This window comes from Calidris pugnax, unplaced genomic scaffold, assembly GCF_001431845.1.
Source record: "Calidris pugnax isolate Ruff unplaced genomic scaffold, ASM143184v1 scaffold188, whole genome shotgun sequence".
NCBI classification, from domain to species: Eukaryota; Metazoa; Chordata; class Aves; order Charadriiformes; family Scolopacidae; genus Calidris; species Calidris pugnax.
Genome location: NW_015091257.1, coordinates 15814381 through 15833752, shown reverse-complemented (window position 1 = coordinate 15833752; position 19372 = coordinate 15814381). Strand labels below are relative to the sequence as shown.

At 40.1% G+C, this 19372-nt stretch overlaps 1 long non-coding RNA gene across 1 annotated transcript in view; it reads left to right on the top strand.

Moving 5' to 3' along the window:
* Positions 1-3109, top strand: part of LOC106898781 — a 3966-nt gene extending 857 nt beyond the window's left edge. Inside the window, exons 2-3 of the long non-coding RNA XR_001413970.1 lie at positions 557-651; positions 1118-3109. This is a non-coding gene — a long non-coding RNA (uncharacterized LOC106898781). The remainder of the gene's footprint in view (positions 1-556; positions 652-1117) is intronic.
* The last annotated feature ends 16263 nt before the right edge of the window (positions 3110-19372 follow it).

The following is a 19372-nucleotide window of genomic DNA, read 5'->3' as shown; positions in this document are numbered from 1 at the left end:
GGGCCGTGGGGGGCTCGGGGGGCTGCCGGCGGCGCGGCCGGAGGGGGAGCAGAGCGCGGCCGCTGCGGCGCCTCAGCCCGGCAGCCAGCTCCCGCCTCAGCCCGCCCCGAGGATCGTCCGTGCGCCCGAAAAATACCCAGCTGAGCCCCGATTTGCGTTAGGATGCGGTTCGCGTCCCCTTTCCCCCCCGGTGGAATCCGTTAGCGGCGGAGGAGGGAAGGGTGGAATCCGTTAAGGAGCGAGCAATGGTGGCCGCAGCCCTGGAGATGCGGAGCCGCCCCAGGGTCGCCCGCTGGCCTGGCTGGGCAGAGGGGGACCTCTCCTATCCCATGGTTTCAGAGGGACCATCACCAGGGAATCTCCAAAGCCCTTTATTTAAAGTGATTTTTAAAATATATAACTGTAAACGTACGTGACTGAGCCGCGAGTGACAAGCCACGTGCAGTTACAAACCCAGAAGCGTGCCGCCTGGAAGTAGCTAGTGGTAGGACCGATGTTTGACTTTGTCGGTTACTATAAAATCTTACAGCTCTTGGTTCCTTTAATTTATTTGCAGGACTGAGGTCAAATTTGCACAGTACCACGGCACCAGCGATTGCGTGTGATTCCACGCGGAAAGAAGTTTACAAGGATTACACATTAACGCCCAAGGTACTACCATCATTATTTCTGTAAGTTGCAATAATGATTTTTCAGTGCAAGATTTAGCATCCTTGTTTTGAAGAGAAGGACTCCACGCAAAGCTGAAACATTCACTGGAGATACACATCAACAGAGGCATAGACATCTGCAGATCTGTAAGAACTACGCTTTTGTCAGCTGATGTTCAGCCGACCCATGAGAAGTTGTTTTTTTTATGATTAATTAGATAAAATATAGGGGGTTGCAGATTCCCATTCAACATCTTTGATCCAATCCTGGAAGTTACAGAGGATTATGTAGTCCTGCTTGAGTGGTCTGGGTATCCTTGTTGCCATTTCACCAGGAGTTCTGCTTTTTCTTAGTGCCATGCCTGTTGTTTGTTTTTTTTTATTAAAAAAAACAAAATCAATGCTTCCTTGCTGCCATCTCTGACCTCTGCTGTTTTTGTTTTGTTTTGTTTTGTTTTGTTTTTCAGACATGCAGCTGCCACAAGACAGCCAGGAAAATCCCTGTACTTTATGATCTCTTATGTCTCCCCATTGCTTGTGGGGGCTGCAGTTGTTCCAGTTACCTCACTACATAAAGTAGCTTACTGGATTAGTTTTTGCTATCTTAAACTTCAATGGCAGCAAGGAACTAACAGGAACTAACCAGTGCCTTTTGTTCAATTCAGCCTCTTACATTATCTTTCCATTGTGGAATACTTGGAAGAAGGTAATAGTGATTTTGTCACCTAGGTACCTTCAGTTGTATTTGTTCATACGTGCCAGGTGCCTAGCTAAATTATGGCCTTATATACACATGAGGAGCTTTGCTGGGCTTACAGGAAAAAAAAAAAAAAAGCATCAATTTGTCATGCAAATCTTTTCCTGGCATTAATTTTGCTACTGAAGGCCAACCGTTCTGGACTGGCACTTGAAGCAGGGTGGAGCATCATCTTTTTAATTAAATTTGCTGTGGAAAAAAGAAGCAGAACAGTCATCTTGCCATGTCCTTTTTTATGTGGATGGGAATTTTATGGATTAGTAGTGGACTTCAACTGAAGAGCTGAAAAGGCTAATGAATTCTTTCAGAGAACAGCATGAAGTCTTTCGTTCTTAAACTTTGACTTAAAGGACAGTTATTAGCCATAAATGGCTTTCACAGCTGTTCCTTAGGTTAGGTGGAGCTGGGAAAGCTGGCAAAATAGCACGAACAAGTTCAAAAAAGGAATGAGGGTGGAAAAGAAGAGGTTCATCTTGGAAATGTTGGTAGAGCTGTAGGAAAACATTCAAAAAGAGGAAGAAATCTGCAATATCAATGTGTAGGAGTGAAAGTGGACAGTAAATTACATATGGCCTCACAGAACAGCATAATAACAAAACCTTCAGAATTTAAGCCTCCGTGTGAAGTATCCCATCACTGAGGAAAGAACTAATAGACTTTTTCTTCCGCTTCTTTGGCATAACTACCCTCTGCATACTACTTAACTAGGTCATGCCTGGGATATTTTTGGGAATCTTCCTGTTAGAAAATTACACTGAAGGGAATTTAAAGAAGAGCAATTAAAATAATTAAGGAGATGGAGGGATTGATTTATGAGACAAGATCAAAAGAGCTGGAATATTAAAACATGTTTCACAAATGCTGTGGAGTTTGAATGACATCACATTGTTAAGATTAGCACAAGCTATATGGAAAGAGTGTATTCAGTGTAAGATTACGTGCATATTTTGAAACCAGTAGCAACTGCAAAAATGGGTGCAACGGGAAAAAAAAGGTTGAGACACTGGTGTTTGCCGAGTTACGGAAAGCTTTGTGCTGAAAAGCAAGGGCAGGGCCCCTACCCTCTACAGGTAGATTAGACAGATTAGATAGAAGACACAGGCTGATGGGAACAATCTTGCACTGGAAAATAGTTGGGACAAAAGCCTTGTATGGTATGCAATAACCTAGAGCACTAGAGGTGTGTTCTAGTCTGCATCATCTCTCTTCTCTGTATGGAACCATGGTGGGCTGAAATGCCAAGTGTTTCAAGTCTCAAGGTTTTTTCAAGCAGAGCGGAATAGTATTTTTAACCACAGGCTCCCAGTTCACCTTCCCTGGCTGCAGCAACTGCCACAATCCAAAGTTCACCTCAGAAACTGAAGTTAAAACCAACTTTTTCTCATAGATAGCTAAGAAATCCTTTAACAAAAAGATTTTTTCCTCATGTTTATGGCCTGTTCATAAATTCATTAACTTGAGGTCCTTCTGAGGCCTACCTAGGATACACTAGGATTGCTTGATGTTAGTAGACTTTTTTCCCTGAATGGCGAAACAAGTTTCTGAAGTGATGAAACATTTGAGACAGGAGTTCACAAAGGTTGTGTTAGCACTTGTTTAAGGAATACCTGTGTATCTCATGGCTTTGTCATTCATTAATAATGTGGTCATCTCACAATGCTAATTAAAACCTTAAAATCAAATGTACCTATTTAAAATATACGCACACACAGAGGTTCTATCCCCATTCCCAATTCTGTATGTTCAGAGTATTGTTAAACATTACCGGTTTATGCTAAGCAGAGGCATTTATACAGTACCATTAAATAATCAGGATACCTTGCAAACATGTAGCCCCATGCTGAAGTGACTGCTAGAAGACAGTACCAAAATGGGAAAAGCAGGGTCTGCAAACAAAAGAGGGTTAGAGTTTGATGCAAATGCCTGGAAGCAGTTTCATCGCCTTCCCTGTTTATGCATCATACTGGGTCAGTTTTTCCCTCCAGGCATTTTTTTTTTTTTAAAACACAACTCTAGTCCTAAAGTACTTGCTTATAATTTATAGAAGTTATGGTAAATTTTAAGGGGTAGGAGAGCAAAAATACATCCTTTTAGAAAAGTAGTATGGGGAAAAAAGGGTCTTGTAAATTAGTGGTTGTTCCTTGAAAATGATTTGAGGTAAGAATGTGGTACCACAGTCATGACCAAATTGAAGGTCATCTCTTTACAAAGGAGTGTATATTATTATATAAGACAACTTAATGTTTTTTTGAGGTGAACATCTGTTTAATACATCCAAGAAAACTAGAACTCAATATTCTAATGAATTTACTTCTTTCGTTCTTATTTCTACTTTTGTGTCTGAGCATGTTACTGTTTACTAAAACATAATTTATCTCCCCCTTCTTGGATGCTCACAATCAAATATGTAGGCTTGCTGGGGCATTGCTCTCAAGACTTAAAAAAAGAGATATCAAAATGCCTCTTTCAAATTAAATTTAGGCACTGTGGAGCCTACATCTTACTGGAAACCATGAAAAAAAAAATCTCTAAATTTACAAACGAGCATATTGAGTTGAACAAGGAAACCCATTCAAGTAGATTACAAGAGGAGTAAAGACTTTTTTCTTCATTTTTTTGTTTAAGTTGTGCAAACAAGGACCCTGGAGAGTCAAATTATATCATAGAATGTAAGGCTTCTCACAGAACAGGAGAACAATATCAGGAAGTTTTAGCGAACTCAGATAAGACTTAATTGCTTAAATAAGTGCTACCATAGATTATAGCAGCTATTATACTCCCTGCTTTTTGAGAGCCCTCTGCTGCATTTTGGCCAGAGTGCTGCATTCGAACCCTTTTGATGGGATTTCCTTTAATCCAAATAGACTCCAGTCTGTCCCTTTTGCACAGAAGTTATTTACCACGGAGGTGAGACCTTAGGTCCAGTGGCCCCAGGATCCTGGTCACCCTACACACCTTCTTCAGGGAAACCCTACTTGTGTTAGCTAATGAGTTTTACTTGTGTAAAACTAATGAGGTTTCAAGCTTGACAGAAACTAACAAATTCTTTTGATAATGCTGAGAAGTAGCCATGGAAACCACTGACAGACCATTCCTTACCTTTGCCTCCTAACCACCATCTTCTAAGCTTAGCCCAGGGTCGTACCTTTAACCTGTATATAGTGGGGAAGCTTAAGGGTTGAGTCTTTTTTCCTACCTGCCAGAATGCCACAGGCCTGACAGAGTTTCTCTCTGTTTCTCTGTAAATGTTTGATCACACAACAGAATTTCTCAGGATCCCAACTAATACTGTCTCACACCCAAACCAAATACAAGGAAAGGCTAGATGAACACTGCTTTTCCACCCCAACCACAGTCTTACTTGTGAACCAATCACATGACACAGCAAATTGTGGTCAAGCTTTCCCTTAACATCTGTGTCATCTCTCAGAACAGCTACATCCTATAAGCGGTCCCTTTTGGTGTTTGAAAATAGCCCCTGAGAACCCTTTTTATAACTTTTATCAGATGACCTCCCCCACTCCCTCTTCATCCCCAGTCATCATCTGATCCCATGGCCGGCTTATCAGGTGATTCCCAATCCCACATCAGATGATCATTATCTTGGGTAGCAACCAAAGGGCTTGCCTGGCTTGTCCACCTTCTTTATCATGCCTTCACGTAGTCCAGATACACCTCTTCAGACATTGATAGGGCCTGCTAGTACTAGTCTTCCTTTATGACCTAAGCTATAAAAGTTAGCTGCATCAGCTTGTTAAAATATCTTAACCACTCCCAAGTGGTGACTTACAGACCCAGTTACAGAACAGGACCTGTGTTTCAAAATCAAAAAAAAGCGGGACAGAAAAAATTGGATTCTGATCCTTTGTTTAACTTATATGTAGAGCTGAACAACCACAAGCTCAGGTGAGATCAGAACACCAGTGCTGGGGTTGCTATATGTGATATGGTAGGGACTTTAGCCCTCTCCTCATTTCCATCAGTCATGGAACAGAGTCATTTTTCTATTACCATAAACTAGTATTTTTTCTACTTTGGCTTCTATTTCCAAATAATTACAGTCACAAAGCCAGTAATGCACAGTCCATTTCCACAATCCAGCCAAGTCACAACATCTTGTCTACCCACTGATCATTTCCCGTGTTATGCAGGTGACTTCAGGAAGAGGTTAGTCCCTGGATATCAAAAAAATGCACCAAACAGGTAAATGCCCTATCTTTTTCATCACAGCACGCTGTATCCGATAAGCAGCATTCTCCTTTCTTTTCATCAAGATCAGCAGTTACAGTTGAAATAATGTAAAAATGAAATCAGACCAATGAAATCTTAAAAAAAAAATAGAGATAGTTTCTTTTTATATCTTTTAAACCACTGTAAATTAGGGGAAAATATACATGGGTCAGTAATTTGTAACCATGGCCTTCCATAACATGAAGGAAATACTGTTCTTTCTGATCAAAGTGTTTATAGGGAGGGAGGGAAGCCCTGCACAGAGAATGGATGGTATATTGATTAAAATTAGAATTATTAATTCATCCAATACGAGGAGGCAGTAAAACAGATGACCAAAAGAGAGACAGTGTAAAAAAAGACAGTGGAAAAGATGTTTTTACTTGCAGTAGAGACCAGTTACACTCACCTTACTTTATATACACATTGTGCAATATTGTTTCTCATAAAGTTGTTCCTTTTAGTTGTCTTTTCTAATTCCTTTTTGAGTGATGATCCCCCAGTGTGCAATCTATAAGAAACACTGGTAAATGATAATGTGAAATTTTTTGTCATATCTGTATTATGCACTGGATTTAGGGCTTCTTACATGAAATGCTGTTGCTACCAAAGTCAAAGACAGACTTACTGCTGACTTCAGGGGAGACTGAATTTTAGTCTTTGGTGCACTGCAGACAAGATTAGATTAATGCTCTGTTTGTTACATGGTCATTTGACTTTCTAGGCAGAATTGTACGTAACTGCAGTCAAAATATAAAACCAGGGAGGGTGAACAAAATGCTTAAATGCATGCTGATAAATCATACTAGCTATTATTAAGTCACACACGTGCTGTCATAACTCTGTAAGGGGTATTAGCTTATGTTCACTAGGTCAGCTTTTTTATTATAAGCAGAGGTATTACCATCTTGTCTGTCATGAGTGAACCTTTTGGTTTCAAGTGCAATACAAATTCCAAGGAGACAGATAGTCTCTTCCTAAAAGGGATTTCCAGATTAAATAAAGGTGCCTGTCTAAAAGGCCAAAGTGTAAGCGCAGAACAGCTGTTCCACATCAGGCTCTCCCATGAGCCCCGTGCTTGAAGCTCATCTCATCTAATTTCAGATGTCTACAATCCAGAAGCCTGTATTTGATTTCATTGACTTGGCTGCCTTCGCAAACAGCAGAGAGCCATTTTTAAGATGCAATTCATCTCACCCTGCAGTAGATGTCTAAAACAGATCAGATAAATTGTGCTTTGCTTCTCTCTGTTGACTATGAACAGTTCAGGTGAATTCCACTCTGCCATTCCACATCAATAGAGTGCATTGCACAGATTAAATTCATTTCCTTCTATTCAGAGATACTCTCAACAGGGAATAAGAGTTGCCATGTGGTGAGTTTGAGCAATGATTGCTCTTAAAAAGTTTGCTTCTTAGCAGAAACTTTTGCACAAACTTATCCATTCATTTTCTATTGTAAATAAGAAAGAATATGTGCTTAAGAAAGAGAGATGAGTTTTCCAAAGGAAAAACCAATACAGTAAGATAATACCAATCAACTCAGCAGGCTCATTTTATTGACTACCAGACCATTTTTGAGTTTATTAAATGCATCGTAGAAAAAAGTTGGAAGGCCCTTGTAAAGGACTTTGTGGTTATTCACAGGCAGTTCCTCTAAAAAGTTGTCAGGTAACATCTAATTATAAATCTGTATTTTTAAATGCAAGGTAATTAAATCGAAAGGTAGAATCAAGAATGTAGTCCAAAGTGATTGATCTATAGTTCACCAAATACTTTCACAATTAGAGCTACAATGATTAGACCAAATGTGGAGAAAAAGACAAAAATATAATTAATCCTCCAAAATTTAGATAAAAATGCTAAGCCTAAACATAAAGTAGAATATTAACGGATTGTAGTCTGATACCAAAACTTCACCAGAACTCAATGTATTAAGTAATAGCTGGCATTAATTACAGCAAAGTGACTTTTGGAATTAACATAAACATTTTCAGCCGCAAACAGCCTGTTGTCTTATATATCAGAAAACCTATGTGTTCTTGCAACCTAAAAGTTTGTCAAATAACATTCACTTGTGGAGTTTGGCCCTCCCTAGTGCCAGCTCAGCCTTTACTATAATATCTCCACTGATGCTTTAAGAGAAAGAAATATCTTCTGACTAGAGCAGTAGGTCAAGAGTCGGGAGATCAGTGTTTTAATTCTTAAACTGGTACTGATTATTCCACACTGGATAAGTTAGAAACTACCTGAAAAGTGGTGGTAATAGCACTTTCTTTCTCTATTAGTTTTTAAGTCCTTGAGGACAGAAACTGTTTCAGCTGTGACATTTTTAAAAATACAAAAATATACATTTTTCTTGTGAACAATGTATTTGATTTTCTACATAAATTTTCCATCATGTTTCTTTATTACTTGCCTTACATTATCTGAATAATTCCTCAGTCAGTCTTTATTATATTCTCCAGTTATTTAACCATTAGGTTAATATATTTCTTTTTTTTTCTAGTTTTTCTTCATTACTCTAGTAGTTAATTTTGAACTGAAAGAACTTCTGATGAACACAAAATGATATGTGAAGCTATTGTTAATGATCGAGCAGTTGCTCAAAAGATAATGCGCAGTTTGCCTAGAGCTTTTGGCTGCAACACTTCTAGAATGACTACTATTGCCAGCAATGTTAACCTAGAATACAAGAAAATCAGAAAATTAATCAGATAGGAATACTTGCCATATGCAGAGTTCAAATGCAACGTTTTTTTTTCTTCCCAGCGTCAGAATTCTGGAAAGTTTTCTTCAAAGAGGTGAGAGGTAAAAATCTTGAGAGGAAAGATTTTCAAATACTTAAAAGGATTTACGATAGAAATGGTAGCTATGTTAACACCTGAGTATAATTTTCAAAGGCAGGACTTTTGAGTAGCATTCCTGTTTGGAATTTTTAGGCTGAAAATGGTGAGAGAAAATGCAGATTTCCAAGAAGAGACAGAGCAAAGAAATTTCTTATACAAATATCAAAATATCATTCATTTCCTCTGTCTGAACAAAATTAGAAGAAAAAAAAAAACTCGCTTGATGAGAGTTTTCTCAAAGCACAGGCAATGAAGATGCCAGTTGCTTCAATAAACAAAGGTGTAAGGTTTCTCAGCTACATAAAGGTGATTCATACAGGGTTCTGTAATTTCAAGACTTCAAGTATCTTATGCAATAACATGCAATTATAATTTCTTTTTTAAAGTTTGTTAATTCCAAATCTGACTTCTGTGAGTGTATGAATCCCGAAAAGAGCAAGTAGCTATTTTATTTCCTGTAAATCCCCAATCCCAGCTTTACTGGCATGGCATGCAAAATTAGAGATGTCCATGAGTAGATAGTCTTCTCAGAATTTCTGGAGTTGAAACATTCTAATTTTTCATTTAAATCTTGCTAGAAAGGTTACCTTTATGACTTAAAGCAAATGGTGGGTAATTCAGTTTGGTCTGGCTCCTAGGCTTTCATTTGGAATTGTTACTATGCAGGGGCTCAGTTGTAAGAAGAAAAGAAAGTATTGTCATACCTGCGGGGTATTAGAAATCACAGTTAGGTTTCTCTTCTGATCTAGCCAGTGATATAATGGCATTGAGTTTGCACTCTGATGAATTCAAGTAACAAGGTGCTCTGTTCTGAGTACTCATTTCTTCCTTAATCTTTTTCTGTTTTGCCCTGTTTTCAAGGGCTGCATCTGTCACAGTCTACAATACCGTGTCTCGTGCCAAAAGAGCTCAAGTTGGTGCCTTGCCAGTGCCAAAAGACTTTGATTCAAAAAGACATTTGAGAATACTGAAATGAAACTTTGGGATTATATTTTCTTCTTGATTCCTGTTTTAAAGTATATACTATTGTATTTCTCTTCATCACGTACTCAAACTAACATAGTCCCATGTAACAATAAACAATACAGAACTGACAGCCTTTTAACTTTTACTGTTTGCTTAGGAAGCGTGCGAGAGCTCATGTGAAAGCATATTAATTCATTTTTTGACCAATGTATGATGAGTAACAGATTTTACAATAAAAATGGTTTGGGAAAAGACAAGATCCATTTTCGGTGTGACATCCACTTTTGACTATGTCAAACAAAGCCATAAAGCTTAACTTTAGCCAATATGTCACGCAGACTTTTCGGAACAAAAATATGCAGTTGCTTCACTCCATCCTTTCAGAAATCTTTTCCACAGAGTTTATTACACTCTGACATGGTTACACTATGCCACTGAGAGCTGCTGGCACGAGGATCCCAGGGATTTCCTGGCAAATGAGACCAATTGTCCTTTCTGTTATGGGCAGTTATGCGCAGCCAGACTTATCACGGAGCCTTTGCTGGCTCCAGCACTGTAAGAGTGTAGAAGCAGCATACAGCTCTGCTTTCCCACACACTGTCCTGCCTTGAAACTATTCAGCTGGACTAAAAGCCCTGGCCCCAAGAGATAAAAGCTTATCCTGTCATAAACCAGGCACGAGTAACGATGTCGGGGTGCCTCACGCCGATCTGATCTGCAGAAACAGTATTTGCTGCAACACTTTCTAATGGTATCGGAACAAGCTCTGGAGGATCACACTGAGGAGCTGCAGTAGAGTTGCAGGAGGAAGCCAAGATGGTCAGAGGAAATACTAGTAAGCACCTTATTCTTTTAAGTATTCAGCTTCCCTGAAAATATTTTCTTGTCAGCATTCCTGCTGTTGGATCCCTCCTTCCAGTTATGAGACCACACCATTATGATTTTGCATGGTAAATCTAAAAGATTCTTTTAAAAGTTTCTTAAATTTCTTGACAAAAGAGCAAGTCTATTATTACTGTGTATATCGGACTGTTTAGACTACTGACCACTTGGCAGCAAATCGGCTTTACTTTCAATGACTTTTATTTTCCTATTGTTTTTCTTGGATAATATCAAGCTAAAAATACATGAAAAAAAATTTTGCACACAATTTGTTTAAAATGAAAATGGTACTTCTTGATGGGCAATAGACCAGAGTTTTCTGCTTGTAGGTAATATTTCTAGTCAAATTATATGTTGTCAGTAGCATTAGCTTTAGGCATACTTCTGTTAGCGAGCCTGACTTCTACCTTGATAATAATTCATGGAGCCTAACTTTAAGGGATAGTGCATGTGTTATTGGCAGACTAGTCCTAGTCATATGAGATACATCATTCATAGTGTATTTCATTACCTGGATAAAATGCAGTCTGTCTGAATGGTGACCCCAAGTAGCACATTTACACTGTATCTTTCTGTAGAACACAACTGTTCAGAGCTCTATTTATAAACTGTTTAGGAATTAAATGTCTTGTAAATGTTCCTGTCCATAAAAGCAAGAGTTCCCGCTTCCAATGTATTTGTGAAATGGACACATTTATTCACAAATCAGTCTCTGGACTGGTTTTATCAATTCTAAAACCCAGCTGAATCAATGAAATTTTCTCTCTTAAGCTGGCTTTCAGTCAAGCCCACAATCACTTTCCCTGTGTGCCTTGAATGTTTAATCGGTAAACACTGCAGGGAAATATTTAACTACAAACAAAAATCTATCATCTCTGCCATGTCATAAACACATAGGGAAATTCCTATTTAATTTTCTGAAATTGCTTGCTTACAGCACTAAGTATGTGGGATTAAACTTACTTTAAGAAAATGCAAACTGAGAAGCAATAAGATGCTTTTGGCCCTATGCTGCATCTGTCGGCTTTGCAAAGATGCTATCATGCAGCATTTCAGTCATGGCAGGAATGAACTGGAAGTTGCTTGAGAAGAGGTGGTGGGTAGGTAAAAGGTTGTTATAAAACCTTAAACCTCCCCTAAGGTCATACTGCAAGCTGCTTGAAACAACGAATGTTTAAAACAAGTAATGCAGCTGTGGTGTAAATACAAAAGTGCTAACTAAGAAGACTGCGAGATATAAAGAAAAAGATGAGGTACTTCTGAATGAAGGAGAAGCAATGGCTATTTATATGATCTTTCCTTAATCTTTACATCCATTCTGCAGTTTCAAGCCCCAATTACCTCTCCCATTCCCCATCTGAGCATCTTGTTTTCTCAGTTCCGTTCTCTCTTCTTCCTTTTGTGTGATCATCCCTTAACGTCTTTGCTGACTAGAGGCCTCCTCCTTTAATGCTCTCCCAATTATTTCACCTCCATCAGCTTGGTTTTTCATTTGCTGCGTGCCACTTTAGCCCTGTTTCTGTCTATAGCTCTTTGATACCCAATTCACCTTATTATCTTTCATTCATCGTAGCATCTTTATCTGTTACTTAGAAATCCGTGGAGCTTTCTCTATCTTCCCATTCAAACTGCACAGTCACCTGCCCAACCTGTTCTGAATGCACTGTTTGTTCTTAGATCTATTTTCCTTTTCTCTTCTTTTCCTAAGCCGTACTTTATTCTGTTTGATACTAGTCATTTGCATCCCCTCCTGCTGCGAGTCCTTTGTACGATGTTCATTCCACCAGTTTCTGATTTCTCTGCTGTTTACAACCTCTTTTTCTTGCTCTGCTTGCACTGTTGCTGACTTCTTGACTGAATTTGTTTTCAAAATGCATACTGCTGTTTGGGTTTGGACTGCATAACAGAAATCATGTTTAAGAGCTAGTATCTCTTTTCTGGAAGCCAGTCTTTCCAGTGCACACTACTCTTAAACCATTTTTGTATCAATACCTGGAGGCCCCCCCCTCTCCAAACTCTCCATCACTGCAGTCAGAAAAGGGAGTTTCTACCCAGAGAATTTATGATCCAAATACTGAAAATAAAAGGGATCAGCAAAACATCAAAACATTATTGCTCCTGTTTTACAGTGGCTGAGCTAAGAGTTTAATTCAGGCCCTGTAAAACTTAGTCCAATTTATTAATGGGGCAAATATTCTATGACTTGGACTGTCATCTTCCTGGTTCTCCCAGAAGCCAAATGAAGTCTGGGCAGATGTGGAGATTTTCTCAGCAGCTGCTGTAGTTACTCAGTGTCACAATTAAGGTGCTGCTGATATTGATGACAGTTGCATTGCAGACTTTATTGTCACATGCAACCAACCAGAAGAAACTGTTTCAAGGCCACTAAACCTGGCTGCTATTATTTCAGCTGTCCAGGAAACTAGTGTGATTGTCTGTAACAATATGGTCAGTGCCCTTACTGGTAACTGTCTTCAGTTTTTCCAACCTTTTTCATTTTTCTTTCAGTGAGATGTAAATCACAGACATTAACAGATATAAACACTAGTGTTATTGTATACTAAGCAATGTTTCTGCTGTGCAGCCTAGCTCTTTTAAAGGTCTTGATTTTCTGCTCTGTTGCATTGGAAAAGTAAATCCTTTAGAATGGGAATCTTAAAAAAATGTACCCAGATTCAGTAGTCACTTTCCAGAATCTTGGCCACATCTTTACACGATGCACGTAATGCTTATTCACTGTAAAAATCTCTTTCTTTCCAAAGCAAATTACCCTTCAACATGAATCCAGGTTTTACCCTAACATCTCTAGTGTCCTCAATAGAGATAGAGCATTAAACAATGCATTGTATGAAAGTATATAACCTGGTATATATAGGCCGTTAACAATACCCAGGCAAAAGTGCAGCCTTTCAAATAGATGCCACAGCTGGCAAACTGAACACAACTAGGTAGGGAGTCAAAACTCTATAAACAGTCCTTCTCAATCCTACCACCACAGTCATTTCTTTTAATGAGATACAAAAGAACAGAAAGGTTGACAAATATATTTGCTAATTAAGTCCTCCCTCGGCTAACTCAGGAGTAAAACACAAGATGCCTTCCTCCTCCTTTCCTTCCTCCTGACTGCTGCGAATGGCTTGCTGCAGAATTCCCACTTTTTCATTTAAAAAACATGTTTTTACTGACAAAGCAAAGTGAAGCAGATGCTAATAACTCTGCAAAGTGGTTCCAGATTTGCTAGTGAGGAGGTGAAGTCAAGATGGGGATTTGGGGGAGATGCTGGGAAAGGCAGGAGGTAGAAGTACAGGTTGTGAATAAAGTGTGAAACTGGTAATGAACATGGTAATCAGCTCTAACATTTCTAACTGGCTTTCCAATCTTCAGTTTTGATCTTGGCAGAAAGACAGAGAAAAGGCTACTGAACAATTCTGTAGGTAAAAATGTAATTATTTACAACCAGACCAGAGATGTACAGTGTCAAGGTGGAAAGGGGCCATTTGAGGCCACACATATAATTGAGAATCCTTGTCTTTAAGTATGCGTTTGGCTTATTTCTAAGTTTATCCTAGCTAGGTTGATTTCTAAACAACTTTCTTCACCATCAACATTTTTTATCATTATTGTCTACTTTCATGAAAATGATCCTCTTGATCTTGTGGTTTTTTTGGTGGCTGTTCCTGTTTCTGTCTCAGGCAGGGCAGAGCGTGGTTCCACCAGTCTATCTCTTTCTCAGACTTTTATGCTCCTTAACCTTTCTACTTCCTCTCCTAGCTCTGCCACCAGGCTTAGCAGATCATCCACCTGGCTACACCTCACACAACTGTTCTCGCTGTTGCAAAAGGCTCTGGCACTCCCTGTAACCCAAGACCCAGACGGCTGCAAATTTGTAATTTTTACTTTATTGTAAACTTGTATTGTTTACTTCACTTTTTACTTTATTGTAATATTTACTTTAAACATAAGAAGTGATTAATAATGCCAGATAACTAGCAATTAGAAATCGTTCAACATCGTGTTTCAGTGATCTTAAGGACATATGCAAGTATAAGAAGTGATATTCTGTTACTAGACTAAAATGTTTTAAAATCGGGAATGATACTTACAATTTTTAGAACCGATTCTAAGATACGCTTTAGAAGAATGTGGTGTGCATGAATAAAGACCTTTTGAGTAAAGCAATCAGCCACAAACCAGTGTTTATACATGCAAAGCTTTTTATTCATTAATGTGCTATGGACCAAAGAGAGAAAGAAGAAATAAGGCACTGTAATACTCACTGGTTTCAAGTTACTTATGTGGTTTTTATGGGGTACTGTTTTATCCCATTACACTATATACTGCCAGTTTAGGTGCTCTGAGCAATCCTATTTATGTATTCCTTCTTCAACATGGCTGTGGAGCAGGTTGTACCGAGGCTGCGTACCCAGGCTGTGCCTATAGTATGTTGGCTGTGAAGCAACCAGACAGCGTGATTGCTCCTCAGGTGGCTATCCGTGGTGGTATCTCTTTCTTCATTGACTATAGAGAGGGGAAAAGATGACTATCCAAATGCCTAAAGCAAGTGACTCAAGCTAGGTGGGGATGAATCCCTGAATTCCTGCCCTCATAGCAGCACCCTGTTCAACCAACCAGCGGCCTTGAAAGCTTGTTACAGTCCAAAGCAGAGAAAACTTCCAAATTCCATTTGATTGCTACATCCTTACCGTTCAAGACAAAATAACTTTTACAATATGTACTTAGAAGAATAGGCCTATGTCTTACACTATGACTGTAAGGAACTTTGCGAAATGCATTAACTCTAACAAGGGAAACCCCTTGCTTCATTCTATAGATTGAAGAAACTGGGACAAGGAAACTTTTCCTACCTCAGCAGCTCTGGCACTGTTCTTTAGGATATGTCACCTTATTCTACTATTACTTTAATACTTGATTCCACTCCAAAAAGGGGCAGGATGTTTCCTGCTGATGTCAGCGGAGCCAGATCGTGTCTGCGGTGAATAAGGATGGAAGAAAGGAGTCCTTTATATTTTCATATTGATAACAGCCTTATTACTCATGCATAATTTGGCTCTGTTTTCATGTGAATATCATATTCAGGGTTTGCTTCATGGACTCCATTTAATCTGGACCCATGATTTTCTGGTATCAGTCTCATTGTCTCGCTGCAGTGTTGGATTTCATAGGACAGCATTCCAAAGCCTGGGATGCAGCAGCAGAAATCTCTAATTTCAGATGCCTGCCTGGCTAATAATTTAAGCTGTTCTTAAGACGGATGACTTCGCTTACAGCTGGAGAACAGCAAGCTTTTATCAGCAACACGCTTGCCACAGTTTCTTCTCAATGATACATCAAGGTCAAACATTTGGAGCAGTTGAAGAGGAGACAGCTCATTTCAAAGCTCCTTTGTTCATAAGCTTCCATAGCCAAAGCCGTACGCTTCCTAGGCTGCAAAGTTAGATTTATGTTTTTTTAAACATATCAAAGGTATTTCAGCAAGCGCTCTAGAAAAGCAGAACAGCTATTCAAATATTAAGGCACTTTCATTCTTTAAAATAATAGTTGGGTTTTCCTCAAAGCTTAAAATTGACAGAATCTCCTTAATATTTCTCTCCGACAAGAAAGCATTTCATTCTTAAGTGGTTTGTCCGCATCTGTGGAGAAGTGTCCCCACACAGACTGCTACATGATATTAATGGCCCTGGATACCAAACTCCTTATGCTCCAAAACAAATACAGCAATGATTAAAAAAAACCCAACAACCAAAAGACACAATTTAAAACATTCCTGGAAATATCTTGGCTCTGTTCTGGAGATCGTGAGTAGGTCCTGGCCAAGACCTCCAATTCACCTATGGTATTGTATAAACAGTCTGGACAGTGGTTCACTAAACAGACACTGGATTGTATCCAGCCTGTCTCCCATCTGCCATATCCTGCTCCCCCCGTGCACACAGCATTTTCAAAGACAGAACTAACCCCTGCTGCATTTTCTGCGACGCTTGATTTAAGACTTTCACGCTGAGACCGAGGGCTCGACTGAGCCTCTGGGGCAAGAGGAACAGCACGTGTTGTTGCCAGGCCCCAGCCTGAACGTTGTGCTGGAGCTCTTCTGCTGCAGCAGGGCTGGGCATGTGCAGAACACGACTTCAGGGCTATTTCAAGTAAAAATCTGAACTAGTTCTGGAGGCTTGTTGACCTCAGGGCAAGCAAGGTCCTAATTGTAGAGCTTGGTGAGCTCCACTGGCCTAAGTCCCTCCTTAGGACTGTAGGTCCCTTTTCGAGCCTGGCCCTGACAGAGGCTGCAGGTGACAGAGGGGTGGTGTAGCACAGTGGGGGACCTGTTCCACCAGGTGGTCTCACATCCAAGGCCCATACGGAGCTGCTGAACCACGTTTCTTCACTGCAAGCTCTAATTTATGGATCTGACAATGCAATTTCAGTTCACTGCAGATACAGTCTATATGTTTCACAGCTTTCTAAGGCCACTGACAATCGTTGTTTTTATCAAAACTGATGACAGTTCATGCCAGCGGAAGTTAACCAAGTGCTTATCAAATTAGCATCTGTGTGTATACACAAACCTATGGCAGAAGAAAAGAGGTTTATTTTGCATTTCAAAGCATCCTTTTGATCTGGAAGAGGGCCTTTATTTAAGGGGCATTTTTCCAAGTTATTTACTTACTTATTTGTAATTAATAATAAACATTATTATTTTTTTAAAATCCATATGACCATTGCTTTTCTGGATTCTTTTTGCTATTTTACTTTGCTATCAGAGTATAACAAGTTTGGTTCCGTGACTCCTTTATCAGCTACATTCACAGAATCACGGAATTGTCAGAGCTGGAAGGGACCTCTAGAGATCATCTGGTCCAACTCCCCTGCTAAAGCAGGATTGCCCAGAGCACATTACTCAGGACTGAATCCACGTGGGTCTTGAAGATCTCCAGAGAAGGGGACTCCACGACCCCCCTGGGCAGCCTGTTCCAGGGCTCTGTCACCCTCACCGTAAAGAGGTTTTTCCTTGTATTTGAATGGAACTTCCTGTGTTCCAGCTTGTGCCCACTGCCCCTTGTCCTCTCACTGGGAACCACTGCAAAGAGTCCGGCTCCATCATCCTTTAACCCACCCTCTAGATACTTATAAGCATTAATAAGGTATCTCCTCAGCCTTCTCTTCTCCAGGCTAAAGAGTCCCAGCTCTCTCAGCCTTTCCTCATAAGGGAGATGCTCCAATCCCTTAATCATCTTTGTTGCCCTACACTGGACTCTTTCCAGCAGTTCCCTGTCTCTCTTGAACTGGGGGGCCCAGAACTGGACGCAGTATTCCAGTTGTGGGCTCACCAGTGCAGAGCAGAGGGGGAGAATGACCTCCCTCGACCTGCTGGCCACACTCTTTCCTATGCAGCCCAGGATTCCATTGGCCCTCTTGGCAACAAGGGCACATTGCTGGCGCATGGACAATTTACTATCTACCAGGACCCCCAGATCCTTCTCCTCAGAAGTGCTTTCCAGCAGCTCCATCCCTAACCTATACTGGTGTGTGGCATTCTCCTCCCCAGGTGCAGGACCCTACACTTGTTCTTGTTGATCCTCATTAGGTTCTTCTCTGCCCAGCTCTCCAGCCTGTCCAGATCATGCTGGATGGTGGCACAGCCCTCTGGAGTGTTGGCCAGCCGTTCCAGTTTGGTATCATCAGCAAACTTGCTGAGGATACACTCCGTCCCCTTGTCCAGGTCATTGATGAATATGTTGAACAAGACTGGACAAAGTATTGACCCTTGGGGGACACCACTGGTTACAGGCCTCCAACTTGACCCTACTCCATTAATTACAATTCATTATCTAGATAATTCACTATCTAGATTTTTTTTTCCCTTGTTACTATGATGAACTAAGTTACCAAACCTGGACTCCTGGTTTGGCTGCAACCTTCATGTCTCCAAGTTCACCATACAGCTACAAAAGCTCATACAAATAATCTGCATTGCACTTGCATTTGACTTAGCATGGGAAACGAACTGGAGAATTTCACTGAATTTCACTGAATTTTTAGAGTTGGAAGGGACCATAGAGATCATCTAGTCCAACTCCCCTGCCGAAGCAGGATTGCCTAGAGCTAGAGCATGTTACTCAGGACTGCATCCAGGCGGGTCTTGAAAATCTCCAAAGAAGGGGACTCCACAACCTCCCTGGGCAGCCTGTTCCAGGGCTCCGTCACCCTCACCGTGAAGAAGTTTCTCCTCATATTCAAGTGGAACCTCTTATGTTCCAACTTGTGCCCGTTGCCCCTCGTCCTCTCACTGGTAACTACTGAAAAGAGTCTGGCTCCCTCCTCCTTCAACCCGCCCTTGAGATACTTGTAGGCACTAATAAGGTCTCCCCTCAGCCTTCTCTTCTCCAGACTAAAGAGTCCCAGCTCTCTCAGTCTCTCCTCATAAGGGAGATGCTCCAGTCCTTGAATCACACATATGAGAACAAAATGATTTATCACAAGTAGTATCACATTTAATATCATGTTGCTAAATGTACAGTTTAATTTTTACACCGTCATTTGCACATGCTAAAAGTGAGCCCCTCCAAGTTAACCTGTAAGTAAAAGCTGAGATGTTTTCTTGTGAATTGCTTTTGGTATTTTCATGTCAAGATAAAAAATAAAGATTAAAAAAATTTTGCAGTTTCCAGCTAGGTAAATTCTCAAGTGAACAATAGGTTTCTGCATGTTGAAGAAAAAATACTGCTTGATAATATGCTACAGTTTTCACAACTATTTCAGTAGTATTTTTACTTCTGGTTCAGTTATATTTAATTGCAGTTAAAGTGGTATGCAGAGGCCAGTTTGGTTAACTACTGATGTGCTCTCCCTAGAAGTAACTTTGAAGATAAAAGGTGGAAAAATAACCAGGGCCCTCATATATGACTAATAACTTATCTGCACTGGTCCAGTAAATGAAAAAGTGAATTTTATCTAGTTGTAAAAAGCATACAATACAAGTTCTGGTTTGCCCATTTTTTCCTTCAGCGCTGCAGCACGTTGAGC